General features: G+C 35.4%; 1 protein-coding gene and 1 pseudogene across 2 annotated transcripts in view; both read right to left on the minus strand.

Annotated features, from left to right (window-relative positions):
• RNF180 (ring finger protein 180) overlaps nt 1-17,855 on the minus strand; it is a 175,815-nt gene that overhangs the window by 79,320 nt on the left and 78,640 nt on the right. The gene's annotated exons all lie outside the window — the stretch shown is intronic.
• LOC114044063 overlaps nt 14,969-17,855 on the minus strand; it is a 46,565-nt pseudogene continuing 43,678 nt past the window's right edge.

The raw sequence follows: 17,855 nt of genomic DNA on the forward strand, positions 1-17,855 counted from the left end.
AGCCATGGAGTGAATAATAAGAAAAATATGAGAAGAAAGAGTTAATGCCACAAAAGTCAATACTGAATACCAGAAGTGAACAACAGTGTTAAATGAATTAGAGAAGTAAAGGAACATGTGGACTGAGAAAAGGCCACTGGAATTGGTAACTATAAGACCTTTGAGGGTACAGTGGCAGTAGAAACCCGGAAAAAATAAATCAGATTGTAAGGAGTCAAGTAATGAGTCAGAGTCTTCCATTTGGCAAACCACAATGCCGCTTCTTTGAAATTCATTTCTTCATGTTTTCTTGGTAGCAGCTCTACTCAATGTCTGTCTATGACTTTCTGTTATGTTAGGGTACTAAGTCACTGCCACACAGATAATGTTTTACAAATACTTTTACTTCTGAATTTTAACTTGCTTGTTTTTAAACCATGTACGTGACTTAAGCCTACATGGGGCCTGGATATAATGAGATGTGTTTTGGTAGCCTAGTCAATAAATGTTAAAGATGATCTGATAGGTTAAAGGGTAACTACAGATATGATATTTTAATATTAATTATATAAATATATATTTAAAATAATGGAGCACTAATTTGGGAGTTAATAAGGTAACATTTCTTTTGTGTACTTTTCTCATAGCATTTACAATCAGGTCACATACTAACTTGGAATAGCTTTACCTTTCCACTTTTTAGCTCAATGTGTAAAACTGAAATATTTCATTAATTAAAGAGCTGATACAGAAAGAGTACTGTTCCTACTGTTCTTGTTACTTTCATTTACCAACTGTTTAGGTGAAAAGCAGTCAAATCTTTTGTAGTAGAAAGTTACTTTGAAAGATTTTATACTAATCACAGTTCTGTAATGGAAACTTTATTATATTTTCAAGATTGGATCCTTTCTTTTAGGGAATTAGGACATGCATCTTTGTTGGAATTATAAACTACAAGAATAAGTTATTAAATCATGAAAGGTTTTCACAGTTCAATGCTGCAAAAAATACCTCATAGCTAAACCTTTCATGTGACTTTAATTATTTCAAATACTTTCCCTGCAATTCTTGAAAGGAAAATTCTGACATTTAATGTCATCCTAGAATGAATAAATATTTGATTCATTTAATCACAGCCACACATTTGAACTTGTTTTATGAATTGTGTGTAAAATTGGGCTTCTCCCCACCCCCGTCACGCTATCCCTCTGCCCCCAAGATACCATTTATCATAATATTAACAAATGCTGACAAAAGATAGCACTTGCTATTCTTCTCATTAAAGACAGAGCCAAAATCATATTTTATTTCTACAATAAATGATTCCAAAGAAACTATACCTCACAACTAATTAAACTGTCTATCCTCTTTGATCCAGCAATACCATTACCAGGCATATAACCAAGAGACCAAAGAAGGAGGAAAAGTACCCTCTGTATAAAATGTACAAAAGTATGTATAACAGTTTTTTTTGTAGTTAAAAAACAAAAACAAAAACAAAACTAGAAATTAAAAAGGTGCCCACCAACTAGAGAATAGCTAAAATAAAATATGGTATAGGAATGTAATGTAATATTATTTTGCCATAAAAAATGACAAAATGGACAGTTTCAAAGGAAACTTGGAGACCACTATGAATTGATATATAGTGAAGTAAGCAGAACTACATATATGTATATGTAATATATACATATGTGTATACATAATAATATTATAAAAACTTTGAAAGACTTGAAAACTTGGATCAATCCAATGATAAAATATGACTTCAGAAGACTGCAGATCAAGCACTTTACTCACCTCCTCCCAGAGTGGTGATAGATTTAAAATTCAGAATGAGCCATTTTTTGATATGACCAATATGGGTATTTGTTGTGCATAACTGTTACAAGAATTCTCTTACTTTAAAAAAGATGTTCAATGTGGCGGAAGAGATAGAGAGAAATAATATATCCATGGAATAAAATCATTTCAAAAGGAAAATCAGAGCTTCTATCTCCCTCATCTGATATCATAGCTCTTAGTACATTCCCATAAACACTTTTTAATCTTTATATATGTTTTATCACCCAAATTAGATTTTAAACTCTTTCTAGAAGGGAGATATTTCTTTGTATCTACCCAACATTTACTTACCAGTGAAAATATTGCATGCCAAGTAGAATATAATCTCTTGGAGTACAGGTATTATTTCACTTTTATGCCCAGTGCCTATTACAGTGCACTGCACCTGGTAGGGATTATCCTAGTAGGGAGTATACTGAATGCTGAAACCTCCTTATTGAGGAAATTAAACCTTTTAACTTATAATTGATGACACGAAACTTCTCAAAGAGTAATTCTTTTCATGTTCTCCTGCAAATCCACCATAGAAGATCTACTGGCCATACTGTAGTTTTCTATTATTCTGGTATTAGGCTTAGGAAAATTAATAGATTATGTTTTTATTCAAAGGTTTCATTTTTCCATTAGTTCTCTACATACTTTCTAGATAAATTATTCTCCCATTAAAATGACTAGAAGATAAACTACTTGTCAGTAACTTAACTTAGGTTAGCTCTCATTAATTATATTTAGTCAACTTTTCATTACTGTATTAGTGTAACAGGATAAATAACAAATGATGTAAAATAAATTACACTCAGCATTAGAATGTATTTCTATAACATGAATATTTGGGATGTCTTAGAATTTGTTTATTTACTTTAAACAAAATGACAGTCACATAGCAAAGAGTAGAAAGGGAGAGGTAGAATGTGGTTCCATTTGGACATCTGCTTAATTCTTGTTTGTGATCTCCTTGATGCCAAGGCATAGACTTACTTTTTTCTCAAACTATTATAAATTATTTCCTCCAACTATTGTAAACTACTGCTTTTTAGGAATACAGGAAGTGGTTAAACAATTCAATTAAATAAGTATGTATTATGTATCTACTAAGTGAGAGGCATTAGGCTAGGAATCAGACATAAAATAGTGCAAATGGAGTCCTTACCCTCAAGGAGCTTACATTTTATTGGGAAGAAACAAATACGTACTTAGAAAATTAAAGAAAAATATGTACAAAGTAATTTCTAGGGAGAGAGCACTAGCAACTAGGGAATCGGCTTCTTATAGGAAGCACTAATTAAGGTGAATTGTGAAGGAAGTTAGGGATTCTACAAGGACAAGCTAAGAAGAGAATGCATGCTAAGCATTCGAATAATAATATTACATTACATTTGCCTGTGCCAAGGCATGGAGATAGCAATGGAATGCTGTGATTGGTAATAGTAAGCAGGTCAGTGTGGCTAGAACTCTTAAGTTGCTGAGAGTAAGCTGTGTAGGTCTGGAAATGGAGGCTGAAATCAGATAGGTAAGGGCTTAATAAGCTAAATGGTGGAGTGTGTATTTTATTTTAGAGATGATAGGGTGCCACTGGAGTTTCTTCAACAGTGGGGTGACAGGTTTATAGCTCCGCTTTAGGAATATCACTTTGGCAGCTGTATGGAGGATTAAAGGAGAGACAGGAGGAGAGAGCAATTAGAAGCTATTGCAATAGTCCATGGCAGAGATGATGAGGGCTGTGTGAGTAAGAGAAGGGAATGGGCACTGAATACATTTTGGAAGAAGTATTAGGATGGATGGATAGATAAATTAGACAGAAAGCGAGAGAGAGAGAGATAGATAGATAGATAGAGAGAGAGAGAGAGAGAGAGAGAGAGAGAGAGAGATCTGGGAGTCATCTTTATAGAGATATTTGGGATCTGATGCATATCCCAAAGAGAAAGAGTATAGAGAAGAGATGACCCAGGATCGAGAGCTGGGATATATACCCAAGCTTAGAGGGTGGAACAAGTTTGAAGACCTTGCAAAGGAAATGGAGTAGAGACCCCAGAAGACTTCTCAAATTCAAGTAAGATATGGGAAATAATCATTGAAAATATTTGAGGCCTTAGAGAATATCAAGTCTAATCCTATCATGATACGTCATATTTTGAGAGAAATACCTGGACGATAATTGAAAATGATTATGCCTTAAAAATATGAACAAATTTTGACAAAATATGACCTATTCAAACCTCAGTCGAAAACACTGCATTTCATTCACCTTGCTACATAAGTCACCTCGTAGGGTGTATAGGTTGACTAAGGGCCTGAAAGAGTACAGGCTCCTCCCAAAGCAATTAAGTTACTATCTAAGGGAGATTTAGCCTCTGGACAGTATTTAATACAATGAATTATAACCTTGACTTTTATCATTGTCCATGTGGCTTTGGAGAAGTCATGTTTAATAAATATCAAGCTCACCAATGTATTATAAAAATTACACCGTTCACAGGGATGCCAAAATTCTAAAATGACTATAACGCAGGTCACATTCAAAGGGAAAGTTCCAAAAATTCTACAAATAGATAATACTTCTATTTGTGCTATAAAGTGTCCTGAAAAGTCCTCTTATAGTAGAGGGAACATTCAAAATGTGTCTCTTATTCTGTTATTTTAGGAAGCACATACTCACATGAAATAAAAAATACAAATGGAATTGTCTATTTTAATGGAAACAATTTGGTGAAATTCTCTCTCCTAAATGTTAAGAGAGTCATTATTATGCTTGTGCATAAACTGTGTGCTACTTAAAAAAAAATCAAATAGTTGGTCTCTCAGGGAATAATCAAGAAAGATAAGCACAATGGTAACAGAATATGTATAGAGGAAGATATCCTCATTATACTAAATGAGCTAAAATTTTTTGACTTAAAATTTTATTATTTTCATGTATCAAGATTTCCCTCCCTACTAGCCCCTTCCTTTTTATTGGTTAATAATTGGCAGATAGTGTGGGAAATATTCCCTGCTTATTTAGGATGAATCATTTTAGAGAAAGAAGGAAGAGCAGAGTTCTGATCTGCTGCCTCTCTATGTATAAGAAGCCCTTAGTCACGTCCTTGACACTCAGAGTAGTACTTTTAAGTCACTATTAAATTACTAGCAGGAGCTGTGTTGTTCACCCTGTTGAAAACTCAGAAAAATCAAGAAAAGTGCATAGGTATTTATTAAGTGCCTATCTATCTAGCATTGTGGGGGATATAAATAATGAAAAATGCTCTAATTTAGAGGACCCTAGAATCTAGCTGAAAAGACAAGACAAACAAAATTTAAGGGAGAGAAATATGGTATATAATCTAAGTATGATTTGTGTGTTACACAGTATATATCATACTAGAGAAGCTCAAAGAAAAGAAAGAACAATGTGGGTTTTGACCCAATACTTAGGAATTTCCATGTAGCTGGAGTTTTTCTTATTTTATAAATAAGAAAGGAAAAGAACATCATTTCCTATATTTTTTCTGAAACATCATAGAGGACTCTGAAGATCTAGCACTCTGAGCCTCAGTATTTCAATAGAGCCTGGGAAATGAAGGTCAATATAGGAACCCAGGTGACCCAGATAGAGCAAGCAGGGTTGGTGACTACTACTACTACTACTACCACTACTACTACTACTACAGCACACACACACACAAACAATTAAAAGAGAAGAGAATAGCTACCTTTGCTCAGAAGATCTCTAACATTACTGTTCTTTTTTTTCTTCTCCTCCCTTTCCTTTTCTTCCTTTCTTCTTCCTATCTCTTTCCCTTCCTCTATTTGTTGCCCCATACTTCTCTTTCTCCTAGATTTTCTCTTTATTCACACACCTTCCTAAATTTTTTTTAACAGGATTTCACAATTTCTTCTACCTCCATGTCTTACTGTATGTGCCACGGAAAATTTTCGTATCTTATATCATGTGAGAAAATAAAAATGGTTGAGAAACAAAGCACTTAGCAATTAATTTTTTTAACTACAGTGATGTAAAGTACAGAACCTATTGTGTTTAATTTTTTTTCAAAAAAGTGAAAAGGTATTAATTTTTCTATTCTAGGATTTTAAATAACCTACAATTTGCAATGTGTTCTGAAACAAAATCTCTACTTCTTGTCTCAGAATCTGATTTATGGTCTCCACAAATGTAAATTATCAATTTGCCAGTTTTTGCTTTCTAGCATGTCAGCGTCAATCATGAACAATATAGCTAATTTAAAGAGACAATAGAGAAGTTTTTCATCCTTGGATATTACCAAAAAAAGAAATAACCAAATTATTAATATGTAAGATTACAAAGTGATCCTATAGAACCTGTGAAGAAAGCAGGACATTTATTTCAGTGTCTAATTCTTACAGGGCTGAAAGGAACCTTAGGCTCTCCTGTAATCTCCCCATCTAGAATGATGGACTGTATCAAGTGATTCCCCAAAGATAACTAGGGTTCTCTTAAAATCTCTACCAAATGGAGCCTTCCTCTAGTAATGTGAAACCCCAAGCTTCTCTAGTTATCTGAAACCCCTTGCCACCTTCTCAATTACCAAATGATAGAGCTGAGTTTTAGAATGAATTAAAAACCTAAGAGTGACTAGGATCTTAAAGTACATTAAGTCTTTTAGATTGATTAGTGCATTTAACTAAGGGATACATTTTATTCATTAAATTCAATCCACTGTGTAATGTCCCAGATTTGACCTTCCCTAAGAGGGAAAACCAAGAAGCTTTTCTGATTTATTAGAGAGAAAAAGTAATCCAAGCCAATTTCCCTCAACAATTCCCGGAGCTTTAGATATTATATTATATATGTTAGTAGTCACAAATACAGGGATATAAGATATGATTTAGTATAGTTGTTTAGGCTATAATAGAGAGCATGGTCAATATTAATAAGAAATTCATTTGAAACTATCAAGTACAAATTTGTGCATAATAGAATTGTAAAATGAATAAAACTGAAAATAAACCCACTAATTATTCAAATTATATTGTTTTATCAGGGAATCATTTAAAATATACAACTTCTATCCATATCCAAAACCTAGGAAAAGATTCTGTATTGTTAAGAATTTTTTAAAAAATCTTAAGCAACTAAGAAACATTAATCTTTATATATTTCTTTTGAGGGATTAAGAAATCATAGGGTCTAACTGTATTTATTTGATTACTTAATAAGGTCCCTCAGTGCTACACAAATCTAGAGTTTTTGTGGTTTAATTTGTTTACATAAAAGAATGGGAGAACTGCATATACACTAAGTAACTAGTTCTGAAAATGTACTGCGTATAATGCTGAAATTGATAAAAGAATGGACAATGACTGCCATTTTTCCTAAAGAAGTCTGACTAATGTGAATTAATTGCTACAATGGGGAGTCCAAAAGGGCCTAGAGACCATCTCAGTTGGCAAAAACTTTATTTCCTTGCCAAAATAGGGTATGGAAGCCAAAGTTGACATTGGTATAGAATGTGAACTCATTTGTAAAATTTTAAAGAGAATAGTGGAAGGTTATGAGCCATCACATCTCATAAAAGAGTGGTGAGTAGAGAAAGAAAAAAAAAACAAGCTTGCAGAAAAGTTGGCAAGAGACCTAATTAAACCAAATGATCCTAAGAGCATTTAAGGATGAACCTATAAGAATAAACAGAAGAAAAATGGAAAAGGAATACCAAGATTACTGTCATAAACCATTCTCTCTATAAATAACAGCACAGCCATCACATGTTCTGTATAACATTACAGTCCCTGATAGGCTTCACAAAGAAATAGAAACAGCATCAAACAAAACAGAGAGGGGAAGCGCAGTGGAATAAAACAAGTTGTGTAAAGGAGCTCTGTATAGTTTTTGCCTCACTTCATATTTATAGTAAGGGAAGGTGGAGGTGATACAATTTTAAGGTCACTGAGGCAATGATTTTCATCATGTTTTTAAAAAGGAAAGGTTGGTATTATTGAAAAAAAAAATCATAATTGTTAACGTCCAACAATCCATATGCTTACTTTTCCATCTTTAGAAAATTTTTATGGAAATATTCTATATACAAGTTATACTTCATAAAGATATGGGAAATGAATAGTCAGGATTTCACTAAGAATATTCTATAGTAGATCACAACTGAGGGGAAAGTGCAGAGAATATAAGACTTCACTGTACTTATTGATTACTGACTATAAAAAAGTACTTGGTTCAGTAGAACAAAACATCACCTTAAAAGCTCTCCTCTAATAAGGTATTTACATTGTATATATTAAGATCAAACAAGATTCTATGAAAGATTCAACATAAAAGCAAAACTTGTTCTGATGCTTCCCTGACTATAAATATCAAGTGAGTCAGAAAATAGGGAAATGTATGCTGGTCAAAGGTTTATCATTTTTCAAAAGGATGTCTAAAGAAAATTCCAAATGAAAGAGGAATTCCCTATAGATAGAATTGTATTGATGGCTCTAATAAGCTCCAGATCATTGTGAAGCCTCCTAAATTAGATAAATAATCACACAAAAGAGTTCAGGCTAATAATCCACATGGGAAAATCCAGGCAAATGAAGTATATTTACTATGCAGGCTACAGCATGCAGTTGGACAGAAAGTACACAGAGGTGGTTATTGGCATACGTGCTTTGGAAAGAAGCTGTGTTTGAACAACGTTTGGGAAAGACTATATTTGGAAAACTTCTCAGTTCTTTCAGAGACCCCAAGTTTTTCCTAGAAACAAAGGTCTATCTTTTAAAAATCAGTCATCATCTGATAATGTACTATGACAACAAAAAATGGAGTATTTGTTTCTTAAGTACTAAAGTTACAGTTTGCACATTAAAGTATATTAAAATGAAGCATATTAAAATGAAAAACTGAGCAGGAATGTAGATAAAAATATTAACAAAGAAATTATAACTAGAAAATGGGAAGGCTCATGCAGTAAGAATAAGGGACAACTGATGGACAGTCTATGTGCTTCACTGGTACTCATGCAATGTTAAAGATCTAGAAAAAAGCCTCCAGGACACAGAATGGTTCCTTTATGAAAAGATATGGACGAGTGAATGGATTGTGTTTTGCTCTGCCCAAGGGAGTACCCACAATGCCTAGATTATAGATCTATTAACTGAATGCCCACCATTTATCTCTCCATCACCCTTTAAATGACTGACAACATTAATTTTTAGAGGATTGTGGTATTCCATGACCAATCATAGAGAGCTACCAGAAAGTTATTACTATTAAAAGGATGGACCTCTTTTCAGGAAAGAATTTTGGGTCATTTAAAGTGCTATGCAATTTCCCAAATGTAACCCATTCTGTTCTCATTTTCTCAGTTAAGTACCTTTAATATTTTGGTTACAAGATTACAAAACAAAAAGTTAAGAAGTAAATGCTAAAACCCAGTCATTTCCATGCTATGATCAGAAAATGATTTTGATGAATGTGACTTATGGCTCCTAAAGGGTATGCCAGACGGACAAAACATGGTACCCAGTCGGAAAGGCTGCTGCACATCCAAAGATCAGCTTAGTTAACTTTGGCGGCATTCATTATCAGAAAAGTGACTACCAAATGATGATTATTTTTTATCACAACTCATAAAGACTTAAAATGACATCAGTGGAGGGAATGTTATATTGATAAAATTGAAAATATAGATAAACAGTCAAGTTAAAAAATTAGCACCCACTATATAATAGTAACAGTTCCTGTCATCAAGAAGCTCACAATTTAATGGAAGAAATAAATGAACCTGGTTCATAATTCAGAAAGATGAGGATTTTATTGGATCTGCTATTCAAAGACACTTCCAATGGCATTTGTTATTATTTGATTCTGACCACTATTAATCTAAATATCTAGCTTTATTTCACTGAAATAATAATTGATTATGTACTTGTCCCAATACACCCTGTCTACTACCAAGCTTTTGTTGTTGTTGTTGATGATGCTGAGTTGTTTCAGTTATGTCCAACTCTTTGTGATCCCATTTGGGATTTTCTTTGGCAAAGATACTAGAATGGTATTCCACTTCCTTTTCCAGAATATTTTCCAGATGAGAAAATGAGGCAAACAGGGTCAAGTGACTTGCCCAGGGTCACATAGCTAATAAGTGTCTGGGGCTGGATTTGAATTCAGGAAGATGAGTCTTCCTGACTCCAGGCCTGTCACTCTATCCACTGCACCATCTAGTTGCCCCTACCAAGCTACAAGGGATCAACTAAGACCAATAATATTTAAAGAACTCATTTAAAAATCATCTTGCATATGGCTAGAAAGTAATGAGAATGATTCTATGTCACATATAACATAGAATCTCAAAGTTTGGAGGGACCATAGTGGACAACTTAACCTAACTTGTATCTGAAATTGAATCTCTCTGCAACACCACACTGGACAAGTGCTTATCTGACTTCTGCTTAAAGATCTCTAGTGAATAAGAATCTATTACCTCCTATTTCTGTTGAGGTTCAGGGAACTATAAGTTGAGGTTTAGGGGTTCTGGGACCCTGAAATAGTGACACGTGGGTTGTGCCCGAATGAATTTGACCCAAGCTTTCTTTCAGCCAAAGACAAGGTTTATTACAGATCCGCCATATTGGCCAGACTCCTAATGAGTCTAAACATTTGTATTGCTAATACAAGCAGGCAGATTTTAAGAATCTGAGCACTTGACTAGACTCTTAGATTCTACTTTAAAGATCCCAGTCTACTCCATTCCCTTCAATCTGTGCTTGTTATACAGATCCAAATGAATCACATGAAAGACATTATAGAAGGAAAAAGGAAAATCTGATAGCTACTGTGTAGGTCAGGCGGGTCCTAGTTTTCTTTGAAACATGGTAAGGGCTTTGAAAGGGCACCCTGAGCTTGTCTTTTTGAGTTGTCACATTTTCCACAAACCTGAACCCAAATGCTGGAAATGCTGGACCCAAAGCATGCAGGAAGCCCTGAATGTGTCAAGGAGGACGCACCCCCCACCAGCTGACATAATTTGTAATTTGCACCCCAAGCTGGTTTCCCTGTGTGTCCTTGGGAGGCAAAACAGAAGTGAATCTGTGCCAGGCTGGGAAAATGCTTGTGCAGCTGGGGTCCTTTGCAGATAAACAGGCCCTCCTATCTTCGTAGTCTAGAGGTTCTCAAGGGAAAAGAATATGGCTTTTGCTATCGACTTGCTCCTCCCATTTGGGAGGGGTTACCGTACTTTTCCCCTCCCACGCCATGCCCCTTACTGTTTTGTCCTCCTTTTGTTGTACTGTCATAAATATGCACACTTCTGTGAGGACTGTGAACTCACTGGGTTTCACAGACATGTTCATTTCTTTTGTAACAAGCCTGGTTTCCACATAAGTCTTGTGACATTGTGATTGCCTGTGGACAAACACTAAGGGGACCAGAGATAATATGGAAAGAATTAAAATCAATGGTGAACATCACTAATGGGCTTTCCATAGTGACTATATGGAAGGAAGGGTTGCTGCATTCCAAATTTCCAACCAATCATGCTGTTTTGCCCATCTATGATGATGCCTTCTAGTTTATGAATGCTCTTTTTGTCCATAAAAATGATCAGTCCTCATTTAGGGTTTTAGCTAGATGAGGTGGCTGAAACCCTGTTTACTGGCAAATTCATGCTTTACTAATAAACTAATTGTGTGCCGCTTTGTGCCCCAGTTTACCTTAATTTCAATAGCAACACTTAATAAACATTCTTGATTGATTCTTGTAGCAACAGTTTTGTATCAATTAAACTTTTCTGAGAACTGAAGGCAGTCAATGTCTTTATTTTTATACATTTCTCATTTTCTGAAGTTGAGAACAGATTGGGTTAGAATTACTATATTCATTTTTATCCTTTTCAATATGTTTATTCTAGTCATTGTTCTAACAAGTCAATGATGCACACAGCTGATTCAATGATTCCTTTTATGTAGTTGTAACCAGTCATATTTCCTGTCTTTTCAATACTGTTCATTTCATTTTTATGGTATCATTTGGTGTTAATAATTTCCATTGCCTTCCAACTTCCTGGAAGAAAGAAAGAATGAACTATAGGTTTTAAGCTTACGGGTAGCCTACAAGTCTTTGGTTTTTTAAATTTTTTTTATTGCACTACATTTTAAAGTACAACTTAATTACTCTTCCCTATGCCTACTTTCAAATGAAAATCACTGGCTATCTATTTTGGAGGACTATATTAAGTTTCTTAAAGAATTTTTCTTTCATCAATTCTAGTAGATAATGGTATATGAGCTGTAGTTATCTGCATGTGTTCTGTTTGTTAATGATCATGAAAGATAAAATGGCCTAATGAAAAAGAGACCTTCAACCTTCTTCCTTACATTTCCTGTTGTACATATCCTCTGAGGGAAGGCGTCTAGGGGCAACTCTACCTGAGCAGATTGCCCCTCCATCATCCTCACTCTATCACTTATGTACTGGCTCATTCCCCTCCTATCCTGAAAAAATCTTCACTTGATCCTTCCATCCTCACCATTATCCTATATCTCTTTTGCCCTTTGTAGCTAAACTCCTCAAAAAGACCTCTACAACAGGTGCCTCCACTTTCTCTCCTCTCACTCTCTTCTTAACCCCTTAAAAATCTGGCTTCTGACCTTATCATTTCACCAATACTGCCACCGGCCTGGTGCAGGCCCTCATCACTATATTCTTGAGATACTGAAACAGTCTGCTGGTGGGTTTGCCTGCCTCAAGTCTCTCTCCACTCCAATCTACCTTCCATTCAGTCATCCTTGTTTTTTTTTTTTTTTTTTTTTTAGGCAATTGAAGTTAAGTGACTTGCCCAGGGTCACACAGCTAGTAAGTGTCAAGTGTTTGGTCTAAGGCTGGATTTGAACTCAGGTCCTCCTGACTTCAGGGCTGGTGCTCTAACCACTGCGCCATCTAGCTGCCACCAAAGTGAACTTCTTAAAGCACAGGTCTGGTTGATCATGTCACCCTCCTACTCATTAAGCTTCAGTGTCTTCCTATTACCTCAAGGATCAAATATAAAATCATCTGTTTGGCTTTCAAATCCCTTCATAACTAAGCCCCCTTCTAACATTCCAGTCTTCTTATACTTTACTCTCCCACACACAGTCTTCAAACTAGTGACACTGGCCTCCTGTTCCTTTTTAGCACTCTCCTTCTCTTTTTGCATTATTTCACTACTATCATAATAGGAATGGAAGAGGGTTGCATGAGGTTCTGTTAGACTGAAGATCATTTTTATGAGTCCCTATGGCTTCCCTGACTTCCCCCCCTCCCCATTCATCAGCTAGTCATCAATATCCTGGTAAGGCTTTCCAGAGTTGGCTAGTAGAGTCCTCAGTCAGCAGTACAACCTGTTGCCAGGCTTATACTCAAAGCCCTCCCAGATTGACAGAACTTGCCAGAGCTTGTCCTGCTCCACTGGCAGACATAAAAGATCACAGTGAATCGTAATTGTGATTCTTTGGAAAGAGTGGTATTCCATGATTCACAACTACATAGCATCAATCAATAATACTGATGTAAAATGGACATGTTTTCATTTCAGGGGAAAGTCTGGGGGCCTTAGAAAGTGCTGTATAATTCCCAAATATAATCAATTTGGGGTCCATTTCTTTGTCAATCTTATGATGTGTCCAAAACATATGTGTGCCCTGATGAAAAAGCTCTATATAGTCTTCCATCTGTAGGTAAAATGTCTGCTTGTTGATTGTTGATTGATTTATTAAACACTAAACATTTTTCATACTTTTTTTTTCCTGTTAGGATCTTTTAAATGACTGTAAGTTTCATTTAGGAGGCTCCGCAATATTTTTTTTTTTTTGCAATTACTTATACTCAGAGGTAATCAGTACACCATAATCCACATAATGGAGCATCAGGAGAACCTTATCATCTATGGAGAATCCCTTTCTTCTTTGGACTCTGTTCTGGATATCCTACAAAATAGCTGAAAACACCTTAGGTATAATATGCTGTGTCCATTATACTTCCCTTGATATTAAAAAAAATAAAAGAAAGAAAAAAGTAAGTATTGAAAAATGACCTCACTAAATTTGGAATACAATTCAACTCTGGTTATTGAGAAATATAATGCAGATATGACTGTTGAATTTACTTTGATTTTTTTTGCACCCTGAAAATATCTGGTAAATTTTATAATTCTAAACCTACTCAATTTTCTCTTACATTTAGCACTGGTTTCCTACTCCCAGGTGTCACAATCCATCAACAACAAGAATTTATTAAGTACGTGTCAAACACTATGTTATATACCAGGGGACACAAAGATAAAAGTCACGCACCCATACCCAGTAATAACAGTTAAGGCTACATCAATGGGGTGAGATGGCTGCAGAGTTACACAGTAGACACATGGTAAGGTGTTTTGAACTGTTCTGACCTGTCTCACCTTTAGAACCGTGGTGGCAGAAAAAAAGCAAAGGTTCTACAAGACTAGCATGCCTTTTTTTTTCTTCTTAAGTACATGTTTCCAATGGGTTTTGTTTTTCTTTTGTTCTGTACTAGGAAGTAGGTTGGGGTGGAAGGGAGAGGGGAAGGATTTTTGCTGACTGGAAAATAACTTTTCCTAAATATCTTCGTGAAGTAGTTACTTTAGTGCACTGTCAAATTCCAAAACAAAATGATTACAATGAAGATAAGACATTTCGCATAGTGGCCTTTTCCCATGTACCACCATTATAACTCAAACAATCTTATTGTCGGCAGTAAGGTCATTCACCTTGAAGTCTGGAATAACTGAGTTGTATTATTCAACACCTAATAGCACTCACTTGCAACTGCTGAAGATATAGAATTTTCAAGTAAGTCAGCCTACAGTCCCAACAGCCCTCTGTTTTCATGGGGAATCTCTTGTAAATAAATGCCCAGAATATCTTCCTATCTTATGCTTGATTTTCTTAAAAAATTTTTATCACAAACTACAGTAACCAGGGAAGATGACAATGAGAATCCCACAGTATGGCATATACGCAACTCAACATCATGTTGAATTCATCACTGTTGGCAGCAAGAGCAAAATGACACAGAAGTGATGCTAACTATGCACATTTCTTGGCTCCTCTTTCTCTGTCAACTGAAGCTCTTTTGTGGCTGCTTCTCCTTTAGTACCTCTGACATTCCACTATAGCTCTGGAGTAATGAGGTGGATTAAAAGAGAATTACTTTTCGGTCAGAGTCTGAACTGTCCTTTGATTTAGATTTGTGCTTTTTTTCTTTTTCTTCTCCTTTTTCCTCTTCTTATAAAGTTTCTCCTTCTTCCTCTAATGCTTCTCCTTACATTCTGAGGAGCTGGGAGCACTGCCATCTTCATCTGAAGTAGAATCTTCCAGTAGCTTCTTTAGCTGTTGTATGGTCACATCTTTTTCATGATGCTTATTCTCTCTTAAAATATCCTACATGGGATCTTCATGTGTTACTCTGAATTGTCCTCATTTCTGATTGCCTTTGATAAAGAACAGGCATTCTTTGTCACATGTTCTGTGTTCATACCATTGACAGTGCCCACATTGCATAACTTTGACTGCTTTGCCCAGAGGCATTCAGAGTCCTTTAGTTGGAGCATGAGCCAGAAATTCTCTGGTATGTTCATTGCCCAGTACATCTGGTATACAGTCTTCTGGCTTGGTCTTGTCTTCCTTGATAAGTGCAGGAGGACGTTTTTCATAAAAGGACTCGAGGTGCTGCGGTTGCTCCTGCCGCTGCACATCCTGCCAGCGCTGCTTCTGCTCTAGCCTGGTGGACCCACTTGGGGAAGGGGGGGTGGAGGGATGGCTGGGCCAGCACTCCCCTCCCTAGTATGGCTTTTTTTTTTAAAGGCAGTTGGGGTTAAGTGACTTGCCCAGGGTCACACAGCTAGTAAGTGTCAAGTGTTTGGTCTGAGGCCGGATTTGAACTCAGATCCTCTTGACTTCAGGGCAGGTGCTCTATCCACTATGCCACCTAGCTGCCCCCCAATATATCTTTAAAAAAAATTTTTTTAATGAATTTGAGAGTCATCAAAGAAATTAACCTGTCCATATACAAAGGATAGAAAAGGATTGCAAATGAGGCCATGAAGCTAACATTTAGAGCTTTTTAAAAAAAGTATAAATCAAATTTACATGGTAGTACCAATACTGTCCTTGTCTCGTATCCCTTTCTAAACTTCCTTCTGCTCTTATCTATGAACTTTTTTTCTTTTTGGTGTGGCAATTGGGGTTAAGTGACTTGCTCAGGGTCACACTGCTAATAAGTGTACCTCTATGTATTTTTAAGTGTTTTACTGATGCTCTTTTCTATCTTTTGGTTTGCAATATTACTGCAACCCATACATTCCTTTCCATGTCACTTTCCCTCTTCCCCATATGACAGCTCTCTCATAACAAATAGTGTAACGCAAAAACATGTTGTATTAGTCATGTCTGAAAACGTATGGGACATTCTGTACCTAGAGATCATCATCTTTCTGCCATGAGGTGGGTAGCATGCTTCATCATCAGCCTTCTGAAGCTGTGATGGGTCATTGCAGAATTGAAACAGGAATTAGTTCAACATCTTCCAAAAGAAAGCTATTCAATAAACCACATCTCTAGTGAATTTTAAAGTATGTTGCATACTAAGAGAAGAATTTTCAAGGTCATTTATATATTTACTTTTTTAATGTAAAAGGCAAGTTATTAGGGCTTTGGGGTAAAAATAGCCTCTAGTTACTACCTATATTTTTGAAGATTGGTAAAATCATGTCTTTAGAATATACATTTTTGAGAGCAAGGGTTATGTTTTAGTCCACATTATTTTTTGAGCATTTTGTGGATAACTAATACATAATAAACTGCAATGATCTCGGAGGCCTAAGTGGGAATAAATTTACACTTTCAGGTCAATAGAATGCTTATTATATAAGTCATTTATTCAGTTGTATAAGAAGAAATTCTCTTACCTGAAATAGTTAATGCAGTTTTTAAAGGGGCCTAACCTACTCTTAGGGAACAATCTGAGAAAAAATACTCCTGGAAAAATATGACTCATTCAATTACACTGATGACAATGATAATAATTATGTCTGTAAAGCATACTGAACTTTCAATAAAAAAGGCAATATTGTATAACTTACATTGTACAGTTTATAAAGGACTTCAGTATATTTTATTTCAATTGTATCACAAATCAAATAAGATAACATGGTCAGTGCTTTATAAACTTGAAAATACCAAATAAATGCTGCCTATTATCACTATTGTTATTTTAAAAAAATGAATTGTCATTTAAATGCATATGATGAGCAAAACATTGGAAAATAACACTATCTGACAAAGATGGAAAATTGGTATAGGAAGATTCCTCTTAGATTTCTTTTCAAAGGGAATTCAGTAAATCAAATGCCAAAAGTATCTTAACAGAAGGGCAGCTAGGTACAGTAGTACCAGGCCTGGAGTCAGAAGGCACTGAATTAAAATCTGGCCTCAGATACTCAGTAGCTGTGTGACCCTGGGCAAGTCACTTAACTCTGTTTGCCTTAGTTTCCACATCTGTAAAATGAGCTAGAGAAGGAAATGGCAAATCACTCCAGTATCTTTGCCAAGAAAATCTCAAATGGGGGTCAGGAAGAGTCAGACATGACTAAAGTGACAACAACATATTAACAAAAAACAGGTTCAGCAGGAAGAGAGAAGGCCTGAGAAGAGTGTTTATAGCAAGGGATAATTCATATATACTTGAAATAAAATTGATTTCAGTTCATTAAACATGGAAACTGGACTTAACTTATATCTCTTGGAAATACTCTGATGAGTCTATGTCCATTATATGGGGAAATCTTGTCAAATTATATTAAATAGATATAAATGAAGGTTAACATTACAACTGCAAATTAAGAATCATCATGGCATCTAAGAAAATATATATACAGTGAAGCTTCTTATTTACCTCACCACAAATTCATTACATTTCCCTTGTGGCTAATGTACTGAACTCCTACAATTTGCACAACATTTGCCATACTCTACGTTAATTTATTAGAAAATCTTGGCTTGATAGAGCCATTGTTTGTGTTAAA

This window comes from Vombatus ursinus, unplaced genomic scaffold (assembly GCF_900497805.2).
Source record: "Vombatus ursinus unplaced genomic scaffold, bare-nosed wombat genome assembly UNPS02014772.1, whole genome shotgun sequence".
In the NCBI taxonomy this organism is placed as follows: Eukaryota; Metazoa; Chordata; class Mammalia; order Diprotodontia; family Vombatidae; genus Vombatus; species Vombatus ursinus.